Here is a 16181-nt window from a genome sequence, read left to right as displayed (position 1 = left end):
AGACAAACGTTGATGGGATGCTGTCATGCTTTATCAGAATAAGTCCATCTATTTTCCTCCAACTTTTTAAATTCAGGGTTGCAGCAGGGGTGGGGGTGTTGGAGTCTATCCTACGTGTTACACAGTCCACCCTGGACTTTCACACCTACACCCAGATCAGCTAACAAGCATGTCTGGATTGTTTGGGGAAGCTGGAGAGAACCCATTCATACACAGGGAGAACATACGAGCTCCTCACAGAAAGACCTCAGCCAACCGGCAGGTTCAAGCTCAAGAACTTCTTCCTATGAAAAGATAAAAAAAGATGCTAGCAATATCCCGTTAGCACTGCCTGAGTTTTTAATTCAACTAACCTCTGTACCACTGGGCTGGCCATGGTGGTAGGTCCTAGATTTAAATCTCCCTGCTGGCTGGTGTCTTTCTAGAAACGTATGTTCTCCGTGTGCTTGTATGTACTTCAGCTTCTTCCCACAGTCCAAAGACATGCATAGGTTAGGTTAACTGGCAATTCTAATTCTAAATTGGCTGTACATGTGAATGGTTTTCTGTCTACAGACTGGTGATCTGTCCAGACTGTACCCTGCCACTTTCTGTATGACAGCTGGGATACAGTGTTTTCCTGTTTTGTTTTGTTTTTTGGCGGGGCCACTGTGTTATACTGAAGTCTTTAAAACATAATGAGACCTGATGTGAGTAGAGGCACATTCATTCACATCCTTTTATCCAAACTGAGCAACAAAGTCACCACAGTTAAAATGAGCCACACCAATAGTGACTCGTTTAAACTGACTTTAAGTAGAAATATGTTCTAATTAAAGACATCTGATGTCTTTAATTAGTGCCTATAATGTAACTGTGTCCAGGAATATCGGCATTAGCACACAAGTGTCCAGAGACAGAGGGAAAGTTTTAATTGTAAGTACTTAAAAAGGAAGCAAACCTGGTTAAGAAAAAAGGAGTAAAATAATGAATCATCAAACACATCCATAAAACATGGGGTTAGCTACAGTGGTAACCATTGCACAGCCCTACTGTAGCATTTTCTTAGGTGGAAATGAAAACAAAAAATGAAGTTTCTTTTTTCTCATTTCATTTCTCATTGTATTTGTTCAAAAGTAAATGTTAAGCTTTGTAAACCTTTGACGACTTCACATGCTCCTGATCAAAGGCAAACCATCACAGCTCGTTGGTGTGTTCATCATCATCTTTAACCTCTTGCTTGAATGTCGCTCCCAAAAGAACAAATGTTTTCCTGACACGTATAAGACTGATAATTATACAAAATTGTCTTTCTAATGATCTTTGTGAAGTTATTGTCTGCTAGCGATAGCTTTGATAGTTTGTTTTTCCTATCTGAAGAACCTAATCTAAACTTTACAGGTGACTCAGGTAAAAAAAACGTGCCAGTGCTGCTGATGTCAGCCTCCATCTTTCCATCTTTAGTATGTTGGCGCTGCACATATGGTCATGGCAGCTTATTGTGGCGAGCAGAGCCGAGGCTGATGGCTTTACAGAAGCTTTGCGCTCCCTGGCAGAAAATGACTCTCAGGCTTTTGAACATTAAGACTCTATTTGGAAGTCTGACACAGCAGCTGGTCGCTGTAACGAGCCATCTCACCCACGATCACTTCTCAGGGTTTCTGACTTAAAGGGATTTCTCCCCCAGATTCCCATTTGGAAGGCAGACAGCTGCATCGTGCTGCTGAATGCAGAATGAGACGACAGGAAACCTCAGAATGATGACAAGATCTTTTTTTCCCTTTCAAATGAGAAAAGATTCATTATAAAACTGCAAGAGAGGAACTAAAGGGCAGCCGTGGTGTGTTTGGGCCGCTTTTCTATTGAATTTGAGCATTCAAAGTCCTTTTTTACTGCTAGCCTCATTTACTCATACATGTACTTTTAACTAAACACGCTTGCTATGTTGGATCGATGCACTGATGGATGCCTCACGGGCAACTTGGGATTCAGTATCTTGCCCAAGGATACTTCAACCTGCAGAATGGAGGAGCTGGGGATCAAATCACCAACCTTCCAATCAGTAGACAACTGAATCTACTTCTTGAGCCACATGTCATCCCTTGGAGCCCTCCAAGTTTCCTTGAAGTTTTCCTACCAAGGCCAGTGTCCTAACATATAATTCCCTAGTGACCTGATTTTGCATTACATCTTCAGATTATCTTCCATTTCTCTGAAATTTAACCTGGAAGTTTTTGCAAAATCTCAACAACACACCAAACAAACGGCACCAAAAACATTCTCCCAACTTTGCTTGACTTCAGTGGAGCAATAAATTTGGTAAACTCTACAAGCAGCTTTACTGGCTGGGATAATTTTGCATTTTTCACTTTTGTTGTACACATTTAGTGAAATCAGGACCTGAGCAAAACTGCATACCTCCATCAGGAGAGCAATCACATACTAAGCCTAATACTTTCTACCACCAGAGTCCTTGTGTGCTTCCTAACATGGATTATTTTCACTGTTTTAAAGTGAAAACCCTAAAATGCGTCATCTCATTAAAGCTTACAGAGGTTCCTTCATTAAGCTGAAGGAGTCCAGCACGTGTGGATGAATTTGTACCATCAGAAGCTTAAACAGCGAGTTGGGCTGAATGTAAAGCCTGAAGCTCGTCCACATATGGACCTCTTGTCACACATCTTTTTGTATCTCATGATTGGTAGCTAGAGGATGCTCCAACCCCCAACAAATGCTCCATTTCTGTCCATTCATTCTTTCTGTCACATCCATCCTCTTTATCCAAAGATGTCAAAACACGAAACAGTTTCTGCTCAGCAGTTCTTATTAATGTCTAATTTAAAAAACATCGAGCAGCATGTCTCCTGTAATGTCAGGGTAAAAACAAAAACAACTGAACAGAACTTCAGTGTTGATTTCTGCAGAAACACAGCTGTCCACTGGTGCTTCTGCACTTTGGCCAGCAGATGGTGCCCCTGCGCTGCTCCTCGTTCCACTGCGCTCCAAAAATAAAGAAGTGAAAAAAAAACATTCTGAGTCTTAAACATTCATAAAAGAAGCTGATAGCATAACAGGAAACTATAATAAAGAGAATAAATAATTAATGCACCTGAATATGTCTCAATTTAGAAATAGAGAGGAGAAAATAAAATAAGTACTTCTTTATTTCCACCTGTCCTTTTTAAATTATATGTATATTGTATAATATTTACTGTAATTCAAGCAATTTGATGACATTGACCATAAAAACAAGAATTCTTGTAAACGCTACAGAAATATAAGTTAAGACTCCTCTGTCCCCACAATTTAAATAAAACTATAACCAGCTGAGTCTCCCTGGTGACTGATTTTTAATATGCTCAACAACACCAGCTAAATCTAAGTTATTAATATGTTACGATGTCAGTTCAGCAGCAACAACAAAAACTCTTTTTTTCCAGATCTTCATGTGGCTGCTCATGAACTCAGGGTTATTTAGTAAAACCATGTGCATGCTGATGTCAAATTCAAGTAAAGAATTAGTTCTGCTCCTTAACCACGTGTGTCTATGTCAGTCTTGCTAGACCTGTTTTTACAGGCCTCAGCATAATAAATCAGATAAATCAGCGTTTGTGTAGACAGTTTACCTCTAACACACAATCTGACCTTTTGCAGTCAAACTGGCTCTACATAAAAATAAAAGCTGCCTTTACAGCTCCGTCATGTTGAGATTTGTATTACAGAAACATATTTTACTGCAGTTACATGCCTCTTCACAGTGTTCTCTGTTCATGTGAATGCGTGTGTGTGAGAATGCAAACGTGATCATCATTATGACACAGAATATGTTATTTAAAAGCTGAAATCACACATGGACTGCTCATTCTGTCACCTGAGATGCCTTCAGCATCAGCTTACACCTGTCCGTTCAGTATGGCTTTACATGCCGAGCACTGCTTTACAGACTGCAGCTTAAACTGAGCTGTCCATATTTTATTATCAGACCAACCAAGCTGGATTTGGCCTGCCTTACTTCGGATAAATGGGGTTTGCACCGTCACAAAAACAAATCTCTATAATTTAAATCATTAAACCTTTGGGCAAAGACTTGGTCTAAGATTCAGGGAGCTTTAGACTGGAAGGGTTAGGCGGCAGTGTTTCTCAAACTTTCTCCATCATGCTCCACACCACACTATGAACATCGCAATTTCTATCAATCACAACCGAAAAGATCCAAGTTGATATAACAGAAACTCCAAATGTCCCTGAAATGAAATAAAGTGAACGTATCTGAGTCGCATTTGAGCTCTGTTAGCTCTGAATGAGTTCCAGCAGCAGCAGATAAACAGACTGTTTGTTGTGGCTCAACGAGCCGCCGCTCATCTGGACTTTCACTCCTCTTCCTCTTCTTCTCTCAAATTGAACTTGAACTAACTGAGGACAGTTTGATATATTTATTTTGTTTGCTGCATTGCAAGATAACCAAAATAGGCTGATAATATTAGCCCCTGCTCTCCCACAACCAACCTTACAGTTAGCAAAGCATCATCTGGAGTCTTATAGATGTGTAATCTGCTTGAATTATTGACATCTTTTGGGATATTCTGCAGCCACAGCTGGCTTCCTGTCATTTAAAACCACAGCTGGAAGGAATCTTCCCTCCATGATCCTCAGAAGATTTTAAGATTTTCCAGGTTAAACCTGAGGAGATGCAGAACAAGCTTTTTATTTCCATGATCATCCTGTGAGCTTAAACACAAAGATGTCTTTTTTCTCTTTAGGTTTTGCCTTGAAGAACCCACATGCAAAATCGCCACCAGAGTCCATTTAAAAGACGGTCGTTTTTGGTTTATCTTAGCAAAAGTAGCTCATTTATAGAAACAGTGCAACAGAGTCTGTCAGATTTATCAGCTACACAAAACTTATATTCTTGAATGTCAATCAAATATTATTTTTCCTGTTCTTTAAGGACACAAACAAATGGGTTTCTTTAATATTTAACCCCAGAGGACGCAGCTTTATTCTCTGTGCTCTGGCATTCTTTGTTCAAGGCTTTTCATAGCTTGCTCAGCGTTTGCGGCCTCCTTAACAAAGAGCCACTAATGTGCTGATAGCACAGAGCACCAGATGTGTTTATCACTCCACTGTGTGCTTTACTTTGAATGACCTGCTCGTGGTTTTTAAGTGGAGGTCAGGAACGAGGCAGCAGGGAGTTTAGAGAAAGATAGATCTTTGTATGCAAAATGAGCTCTTTATTTGTGGCTGTTGAAACTTTTGACGAGTCCCATTTAGGGGGAAAAAATCCACTTTATTAGTTTTGTTCTCCAAATTAAAATGCATTGAAGCATTTTTTGATCTGAGAGCTCTGTGTAGATAAATCTACAGCGGTAACCTAAAACTTTGTGGTTCTTGACCTTTAGAGGACTTTCGTCTTCACTGGACGAATGAGCTGTCTAATGTCAAAGCTTCAATGACCTTAAAGAAAAAGCTGCATAAACTTTATAAATGTGTGGTCTCTGTCTCGTCTCTGACAGCCAACCTAGTCTCCATGAAAATACAACAAACCTGCCTGATTTACTTTTTATTTGATATGCGAGACTTAACCTATGTATTTTTCATCAGTCTGATATAAAATAATGATCATCTGCTGACTGATAGCCATGTACACGAAGTGAAGGGAGATGGGATGTGTCCACCATTCACACCTGAGATTCATTTCATTTTTACTTTCTTGTTTGTTTTGAAAAACATGATGTTGTAGGGTGAAATCATAGACTGTAATTAAAAGATGGACATAGCCACCGTGCCATGCTCCTTTTGGTTAGTAAAGTTAGCATAGCCTCAAACTGAGCACTTTTTAACCATCTTGGTGTTCGAAGTAACATGGCGAGGTGTGGACTGTGACCACATGGATCAGTTTACTCCAGGTAATCCATCTTTCTGGGGGGTTTTTTCATGTTCATAATCTACAAAATTAACTTTTATCCAATAAGGCCCAAAAGTAGAGGCCACAGAGCAAAGTAGCAAAGGCCTTTTTTCCTATTGGCTCGTCGACAACTCACCCCCTGCTGTTCAATGCAAAGAATGCAGGTATAAGACATGTTAATATGGATTTTACTATATACTGAAATAAAATGGTGATTTGAGGACCTAAACAATGTACTTTCTATGTAACCCTGAATTATTAGATAAATTGAATACAAATAGGCTAAGCATGATTTAAATTGGTGGCTGTGGTGTTAAAATGTGTTTGTGGGAGCAAGAGCTGTGGAGAAAAGATCTGCCAGAAAAATAGTTACTGGTTAGTAGTACAGGTCTTTGTTTGCATGGATTACCTTTGACTCCACCCTGTGTGTAATTCTTTTACCAAGTTATTAAACTTTTCTTTTAGTGATTTTCTGTAAAATCAGGTTCCTGAAAAAGAGATTTTCAAACTTTAGAAGTTGTCTATGTGGTTAAATAAAAGCTATCTAGTAAAAGTTCTGAAATGCTGTGAAACTTTAATCTGGGAGCCTTCGCCACTGATTTGTTGCTCCTCCATGCTCAGACTTCGGTATGATCCTTTGCCAGCTATGTTCAGCTCCTCGTGTACCTGGCGGTCTCTGGAGGAAAAGGCACAGCTAAAATAATCTTTAGACATAATCCTTAAAAACTGTTGACCATGAGCGAGCAAAGCATTCACATTTTTACTTTGAAATGATTCAAAACTAGAAACAAAGGGCTGAAAACAGAGTTGGACTCTCCCTGCTGCCCAATATTTGTGCACCTTGTGTATCGAGAAAGCTTTAATAATCTCCAATAAAACATTTCAGGGAGCGTTTGGTGATGGGTGGCCCGCCCCTTTGGCTTAAAGCAATTAATTCAGCTTTCTGACATCAAACTCTGGGCTCAGCGTGACAGCTTGGAGCTCAAATAAAAAAATAAAAAAGCCAAGTTCTCCTGGGAACAGAGTAAAGATGGCAGGCTCTTTTCTCCACTGTTTGCTCAGTGGCTCTGAGAGCAATCTTCCCCCAGCCTGAATGAAATGCGAGGGCACAAACAATGTGCCGGAGTAGAGAAAGGGCCGGCGGGGAATGAACAGTTTGGAGTATTTGCTTAGTGGAGGAGCCGCCACAAAGGCAGAGCCACAGCGTTCCCATGAATCAAGGCGCCGTCTCAGGCGCCTTTTTGTTGCGGCGGGTCTCCGTCGCCAGCTATTAAACAGCACTACATATAACTGGTTTCATGTCACTTAAAGCCTTTTCTCAGTGAAACTGTACCATCAGGTGACCTGCTCTTGCTTACTTTATCAGGCTGGTCGGCATCCAGGCGGTTGGCTGAGCTCTGCTCTGCACGTGGCACCGCAGTTCAGCTCTAAATATTCGTTTCTCATCGAGTGTTTTCGCACTTCAAAGTTGTGAGAATGAAGATGACGTTTAGACCAATAACTCTGACGTTTAGCCATAGTTGACCGTTGCCCTGCCAATTTCCATCCCCAACCCAAACGCCCAGACTCGGAGCTCTCTGGGTGGCCGTGCTGGAGGTCTGAAAGGCACCCAGATTGACGCTTAAGCTCTTTTTCGCCTTAAGAAAGCGTCATTGTAGATCTCCATGAATGGCAAACTGCTGTTTATCTAAGATGGACCCTTTTTTTCAAAGACGTTCCACCAACACAAGACCACAAATTCACAGTTCTCATCAGAGCAGGCGACTATTTTCATACTGAGATCAAAGATGAGAAATGGCCCTTTAAAGCAGCACTTGGCAAAACTTTACGGACAGCATCCAGCAGTCTGACCTGAGTGTCTGGCTTCAGGAGAGCTTGGGCAGCTGAAACTAACTCAAGGCCAGTTCATATGTGAACATATCCTCTGAGTTTATTTAAATCTGATCAATAAATCTGATTTCTCCTTCCCCTTTGAGTCATTCTGCAGAGCTGAAACAAACAAAATGTAATAAAGACAAATAATTTTTGATAAATTTGATTTCAGTTGTTCCTAAACATTGGAAACAAGCTTAACAAATCGATGCAAATAAACTACAGTCCATCTTTGTAACTCTGCCATATAAACTTCTCAAAGAGGGAAGAATGCCTTCATGAACCTCGTGATTAACATTAAAAAATGTTGTTTTTTTTTATATTTTAGTATATTTCAATTTTTAAATATACTCTCTTAGCCATCTATAGCTGGTGACAGGAGACAGTGGGTGTCTCTCATTCCTGTTATCATCTCGTACTCTGACTGTCATGGGAGGTTTTGGTAAAGCAGATCACCTGAACATTTAAGCCTTTAAAGACTGGCCTACATGTTCAAACACCTTCCACCTTCTTCACACTTCTTTGCCATTGTTTACAACATTTGGATGGTGGCGGGTGGACTCCTAAGTTTGCACCCACAGACACAGATTCCTCCTAATTAGTCCAAAGTAACAGTTTAATAAAACATCAAAGCTGAACCAAAAACTTTTTGATATTCATTACTGCACCACACGCACATTATCTGTCACATAATTATGTTAAAATGTTCCAATAGGCACTGGAAGAAATATACTCCAGTGTTGATGTCTATCAATCCAAGCAGCCATGATCCCAAAATTTTAAGCCTGTTGGGCTGAAAAAGAAGCTGCCCACGGAGACCCAGAAATATGCTACATTTTGTTTTTGTTTCGTTTTTATAGCAGGCTGTAAACGTGTTTATTTGACATTTTGACACAGGCGTCTGTGGGGAATGACTCGCAAGTCACTGTTGGAGCCAGCGTAAAGCGGACATTGGAGGAACTGCACTACACCCCTGATTCTAGTACTGAACTGAAGTCATTTGCACATTTAGAAACAGATGTTTCAGAGGCTGAAACAATAGATGATAGTTCAAAATAAAACACATAAAATAAATAAGCCAAGTAAAAAAATATCCAAAAATAAAATAACAAAGTCTGTTTTAAACTGCAAAGAAGAAACGTGGGTTTTCTGTTGTTGAAGCTTCTGCAGGAAGCATAAATTGGCCTGCAGCTCTCTGTGTTTTCACGCAGCATTTGGAGCACTTCCTGTAACGTCTTTCACTCTTGTATGTGCTTTGTCCTGGAAGGCCACCGCATACATCGCATCAGATCACAGTCAACATGACAGCTTTGGGCTTTTGACCCCTGAAGCCAACATGAGACCCTGCAGATCCTCGTCGCCTATGTTGAGCCGCTGAGCAAAGCAGAGCAAAGATCACGATTAACCGTCTTAAAAACCTGCTGCCTTTTGTAGACGGACGCAGCCTCGGGTGATCCGGCTGTTGCCGTGCTCTCTGCTGAGGCGAGAGGAACCCGCCGAGCAAATACAGGTGGCTGGAAGTCAGGGACGGTGGACAAAATTGAGATCTGTCTTTTCTTGTTGAAAAGTGTCCTTTGTTTCTTCAAGTCCTTTATTTGACACTTCACTCCTGCAATCCTGGTTTTATTCGCACATTTGGTGTGTGGCACCCATTTAAAGTATGTTTTTCAAAAACTCAGCTTCCACGCTGCGCTCCCTTTTCAAACCTGAAAGCTTGGTCCACCTTTTATATACAGTCTATTTGCGCTCTCGTTCACTTTTGGTCCGACACCTAATGTGATATCGCCATCTTAGTGTTGTTCCATCAGAGCAACTAACTGTGATGTGATGTCACAGACTCATGCTCTGCAGCAGGACTTTCTGTTTAGTTTTACACCTTTAGCTTTTGTTGTTTTTCTTTCATTTTGCCAGTTAAATCTCATTTTTCTTTCGCGCTTTAGCCCACCCCTGCATACTTCTGGTCTGCACCACCACTTGTGACAAGTTGTCAGAAAGGTTTGGCTTTTAGACTTTCTGGCAGAAACATTTTCAATCAGAAAAACTTTCAGAAGTCAGGTGTGCTGAAATAAGCAGTACAAGGAGCAGATTGTGGTGGATAAATAGCTCCATTTCACACAGAAGACTGAGGTTTGTGTCCTGTGTAAAGCCAGAAGTCAGTGCTTATTATTTCTAGACCTGGTTTACTTATATAATTATTTTAATATGTAATATTTTCAGTTGCAGTTTGGTTTGATTTGTTATGGATTGTAAAGGTTAAAGTCTCATATGCTTGGGGAAGATTATGCCAAACACAGTGCATCTGCTGCATTGCCTATTTTGCCTCCATCTCCACATTTTACCGGTTTTCAAAGTTTCATACACAGAGATATCAGATTGTGCATTAAGTGAGGGAATTTTCACCGTTTTTAATTGATATCTAACAACAACTGACACCACACGACCTCACACTGACCGCCAGCAGCACAGCATCATGTCCCTCCACCTCACATGCTCAGACACCCTTAATAAACCAAATAAATCTGTCCCCGAACTTTTAGAAGAGACGTGTCTGCTGGTCTTCACCCCGTCTGTAGTGTTTTTCTCCTGAGTGTGTTTTGGAAGCCGGTCGCAGGCCCGATAAAGCTGAGCGCAAATATGAGGAAGATGTGGAGGTTTGCTCAGTGTACACATGCTCAGACAACAGCAGAAGAGGCTCGGCCGAGAAGCAGCGGTCCGAGGAGGCAAAGGAGACAAAGAGATGAAACCAGGCTCTGAATTTGGGCAAATGAACCCAAACTCAGAAACAAAGAAGCAGCACACGAGTCTTTAAATTTCCCTCCAGATCGCCATCAACGCTGAAAACTGTCAGGATGTAGAGGAATGACTTCTGCAGGAGTGCTTTGTAGGACTGTAAAAAGAAGATAAATGGATTTAAAGGGACCACAAAAAAAAACAAATATTAAACAATTTTGTTCTGAAACAAGGTGTTGTTAAATGAAGTTAAGGGGTTTTTCACAAGAGCTAATCCCTTTTAGTGGATTAACAGCCTTAAAGTGCTGCAAACGGACTCGACACACTCTAAGAAATCAGATACTGTATATAAAAGATGCACATGCCTGTGACCACTGATTTGTGGATGTTTTGGTCATTACCCTTTTTTTTCTTTTTTCTGAGCCAGAGGTGGAGTGCTAAATACTTAAAAGGTCTGTACCTCACAGAAAGCCATAAATTAATACAGTACTGTGCAAAAGTGCTGAGCCACCCTTCACATCTTTACATTTTAGAGGAAAAATGGGAAATATGGGCAGCGATTCATTGAAACATTTTTCTATCCAGGTATGCTTTTACTGCATTGGCAGTGTGTTTGGGATGGTTGTCATGCTGAAAAATTAAACTGTTGCCAATCACATGTTTTCCAGATAGTATTGCACATAACTGCACATTTCTGTGTTCATAGTTCCAGAAGTTTTGACTTGATCTTCCACACTGCCGACTGAAATACAGCTCAAATCGTCACAGAGCCTCTACTTTTTTTTTCCAGATGACTACAGACTCTCACTGGTGGATCTCTTTCCCGACCTCCTCCTTTTCCTGTGGGTACAAAAATATATTTTTTATTCTGTCAAACTGAGTCAGCTTTGAGATTTCTCATTATGTTATCTCAGTTATGTGTCTGAAGATGCATTTTAAATTATTTAATATTCTTTGTTAAGTTTTCTGCTATGTGTTGACACAAGACTGGTTGGTCCAGTGAGTTTGGTGCCTTTGTTACGCTTGAATGATTCACAGGTCAGTGTTAAGTGGCTTAACAAACAAAAGCATTGATCTGAAAGGTACGAGGACTAGAATGAAAATGAGTGAAGAAGCAGCCTGACAGAGAAAATCTTTCACTGACCTTCAGAAAACCTGAAGAACTCTTCCTCCAAACCGCTTTTACAAAATTACAAGAAAGATTGGCTCCTCGGAAACTAAATATAAAGAAATAGGGGCTGGCTCAAGACATTTCTGTTATTTCATTAATTCATGGAGGTAAGGTCTAACAGATACTGGCAGGTGACAGGCAGCTGTCACCTGTCCGTCAATGTGAACACAATCCCTCCCAGCAAATACTGTCCCATAGATTTGTTTGTCAAAAGCAGAAGCTTAAAATATTTGAAAATAAAGGTCAAATGATTTTATTCATTAAATATTTGCTATTTTTTGTAAATGAGTGTAATATTTGGTACCAAAAAAGCCCCTGCATTTATGTCTTGGAGCGTTTGCTCAGGACTGTAGGAATAATTGTGCATACAGAGCTTACGTTAGGCCATCCCTTATATGTATGCATGTGTGTGTATGGGTGGTAAATGCTCCTTGTCCAAACACAGCATCGCTGGCTAAGCTCTGACCTCGAGGCGCTCGGCATGCAGCCTTCCCATTATTCCTGGTCAGAAAGAGGTCATTATTATTCATAACGCGCTGATTGCTTTTCTTACGCAAACAGAGATGCTCAGCAAGGCGGCGAGTCTGATGAAGCCCCTCATCACATCCCATAACACCTCATCACACCTCAGCAGCAGCCTTTGTTTATGAGAAGTGACCATCGTTTTCCCTTTAAATTTCCAGTGACGCTGAATTTCCATTTGGATCTGCATGTTTTTCCTTTACCTTTTCTGCCATCAGGGAAAAAACAACCTTTGACATCTGCAGATTAAATCTGACCCTAAGCTTTCGATACAACTTTTCATTGTGGAATTATTGTGATTAGATGTCAAGAAAAGACTTCCAGTCAACAGTTTATTCAGCATCCAGTTGTTTTCTGGGTTGTTATTTGGTGAGTTTGAGAATAAGATTGTGGTTTTGGTTTCAAGCACATCAAAGTGGACATATTCTGCTCATTTGCACCTTTAAAATCATGCAAAGCTGCCCCTGTAAAGCTCAAAATAATCCTTCCTATCTTATACTTGGCCTTGGTGCTGCCCCTTAGTTGATCCTGTCTCTTTTAGCTCCTCCCCTTTTGAACTAATTCTGATCTGATTGGCTGCCCCTCACTAACAGCGCTGTTAAAAATCAGGTGGGCGGGACTTTTGTGCTCACAGTTGTGTATCTGAGCTGATATCGTTCAAGCCAAGAATACAAAACAGATAATAATGGATTGGATTTATATAGCGCTTTTCAATACCACCATTCATTCACACACTGGTGGAGGCAAGCTACAGTTGTAGCCACAGGTGCCCTAGGGCAGACTGACAGAAGCGAGGCTGCCATATCGCGCCATCGGCCCCTCTGGCCAACAGTAGGCAAGTAGGGTAAAGTGTCTTGCCCAAGGACACAACGACCAGGACAGAGAGCCCAGGGATCGAACCGGCGACCTTCCGGTTACAGATGCGATTCCCAACCCCCTGAGCCAAGATCGCCCCAGATATTGATTACTGCAGTTATTTATAGATTATTGATTAATTTATGGATTAATAAAAAGAATCCCAGTCTGGATGTTTACAGGTTTACTGGATTAATTCATCTCCCTGATCCATAGTCTTAATTAAAGAGTTTGTGTTCTTCATGTTAATTTATTGGTGGTTTTGGGGAGGGTATTTTTCATGGCGTAGCTTTGCACACACCTTAAAAATGTTACACCTAAACACTGTTTTTCTCTCCTTTGTGCTTCACTGATGATGCTTTAAAGATTCATATTAAAGTTTTACGACCAGATACTGAAGCTGAAACTGTGTCACCAGAAATGTAAAGAGCTTTGTCTTAAAAATGAAACTTCACGCAGGATCAGCAGGCACCAATCCCGTGTGAAGTTAATAAGCAACCTGCAGTGTCTGTAGACGGCTTTTCTCCTAAACCTTTGCAGACAGCTCATGAAAACCTCGCCGGTGTCGTTTCACTCTTTTCTTCTGACACCTCCACCTTCAGAGACAGCCTGGTGTGTCCCTCTTCCAGCACACAACCTGTGTTTTACAATCAGAGTCGATATGATTGGCCCAGAGGTGCGGCAAGCTATTTTTTTTAAAGACTAACCTATATTGCTCAGGTCAGCTTTGTTTGATTTCGCAACAACTAAACTCTTACAGCAGGTAGAGGCAGGCACCAGTCACACCGGCGCACAATTAAACAAACACACTGATTTCCGTGTCAAATATTCAATGCACACGGATGGAGTCTTGACCTTGTTTGAAGCTGTAAGTCATGCAAAATGGCCCGCTTTAGTCTTTGAAGATATTGTTTACTCATGGCTTTGTGCACAGAGTGAAGCTGCAGGATTTTAAACTGTAAATGAACCACATTCATACGGAGCTTTTAAAGAGCTTTCAGTCACAGATTCAATCGGTTCTTTAAAAATACTTGGAGCTGTTTTCAGACTTCTTTTTTTTTTTTTTTTGCCACAGTCCATTTCTAATCATTGCCAATAAGAAAAGGATCCAGATTAATTTTTTAATAAAATAAAAAAAATTCATTACACAAAAAGCAAAGTTTGTTATATTTCTGTTCATTAATTACATTTATTAGCCACAGCTTCACTCCACATGTTTCCCTGGATGTCTGCAGTGGCTCGATGCCCACCAGAGACGCAGCTCTCGGAAACAGATAGCCTATCATTTGAAAAGACTATAGGTGACTACAAAAGGAAGCTTTGGTGCAGCAGGACAAGTGGTACAAATGTGCTTTGGGGGTTTCGTCCAAAATGAAAGCTACAACAGTTCTAGTTAATCTATTAGACAGAAGACTGAGTTCCTCTTGTGTACATTCTTATTTCTGAAGTATTCGGCTGGTAAAATAAACCTTGGAGGACACCGCCATGGGCTCTTTATCCAAACTATCTATAAAAACAATTGAAAAGACCACTAAAACTGATGAACTGACTCATCCTGATGCTTGTAACTCATAAATGATATAAAGCATACATCACACCCCGCACACCACAGCGTCTTTATTTGGAGATGGCGAAGCATCGTTCTGCATATATTTTCATATTAATGAGGGAAAACGGATCTCCTTCTCTTTGCAAGCTAAGTTCAAATTGATATGAGTATAAAGTACACAGAGACAAAATGCTGAAATTAAAAAAAATAAAAAGGATAATTAATGTGCTGACTGGAAGAAAATTGTTTTTTTTTTTCTAAAAGGAACTCGATAACTAAAGAAGAAAATGTACACAGTCTACAGGGTTGGGTTTGTTTGTTTGTTTTGTTGTTTGTTTGTGGAGATGATCCATTTACACTGCGGAGCGTCCTTCTGCATCAGCTGAAATATTACTGAAGCTCTGTTACTGTCAGCAAACTCGTCCTTTTGTGGCTTTTGGAGTGTTTGGACAGTAAAATCAGACCATAGAGACATTGAGGAATATTTTCCATATTTTTACAACATTTAATAAACTGATTAAAATTGTTGATCAAGAAAATAATCAGCACTGGTTTCTTGTTTGTGTTCTATTTTTTGGCTGGAGTTCTGGAACCTGGGTTAGGGTTAAATTTCATAAACTCGGGTGATTTATTAATTACCAAAACAGCTGCAGCCTGGTTTCCAGTGAGTATGAATGTGAATATATGTGACCAATGATACCGCAATAATATTCATTTTTAATGGATTTTATTATGTTGTTTGTGCTATGTACAGAAGATAAACAATTAAAAACGAAAAGAAAATGTCAAACAGAAGATTTAGATCTCAGTGGAGATGCAGGGAACACCTAGAAAATTTAAAAAAAGAAGAAGCTGAGTTTTTATAAGCACAACAACAGTAAACAATAACAACAACAACGTCTCCAATATGTGAAGGTCTTTTCCTTACACAGGGTTTTTCCCAAAAAACATCTAAAGGTTTATTAGAACATTTTTTTTAAGTAAAAATGACTTATTTTTCTAATCTTGTTAGTTTGCTTACTAATTTTAGGAAGAAGTCACCTGACCTTTTTGTTGTCAGTCTGCCTCAATTTGCATTACACCTCCAAACCCTAATCCTAAACCTCGGGGTTATTGTATAGTTTTTTTATTAGAGTCAGTTGGATCTTTTTTTCCTTGATTGCCAAAACCTTGTGACATAATTTTAAACACTCTGATGTGTAATTTGGGGTTAGGATAATTGAGACATCACAGGGTTAAATTCCAGGAGTTTATACATGAAAACAAATGACTTCACCATTTGAGCGGGTGTGATGTGCACATTAAAACAGATTATTACCCAAACAAAAGACAAAACATCATCCTGATATTAAACAGAGCTGAACTGGCTCTTTACACTCTGCCTCTCACATCAGGAGCGAAGCAAACATGACAGAGGACCGCAGAGTGAAGCGTGAATATGTGTGTTGGCTCAGCAGGAACAATAGGAAACAAGATTATTTAAAGACAGTAGAGGAGCCTCCCTCTCTACGCACACCATACAAACAAGCTGAAAATGTGCAAAGTGATGCATAAAAATTCACCAGAATACAGAAAATGAAAAACCCTCACTGAATGTC

Source organism: Maylandia zebra, linkage group LG15 (assembly GCF_041146795.1).
Source record: "Maylandia zebra isolate NMK-2024a linkage group LG15, Mzebra_GT3a, whole genome shotgun sequence".
Classification (NCBI taxonomy): Eukaryota; Metazoa; Chordata; class Actinopteri; order Cichliformes; family Cichlidae; genus Maylandia; species Maylandia zebra.
Note: the sequence above shows the minus strand (reverse complement) of the source record.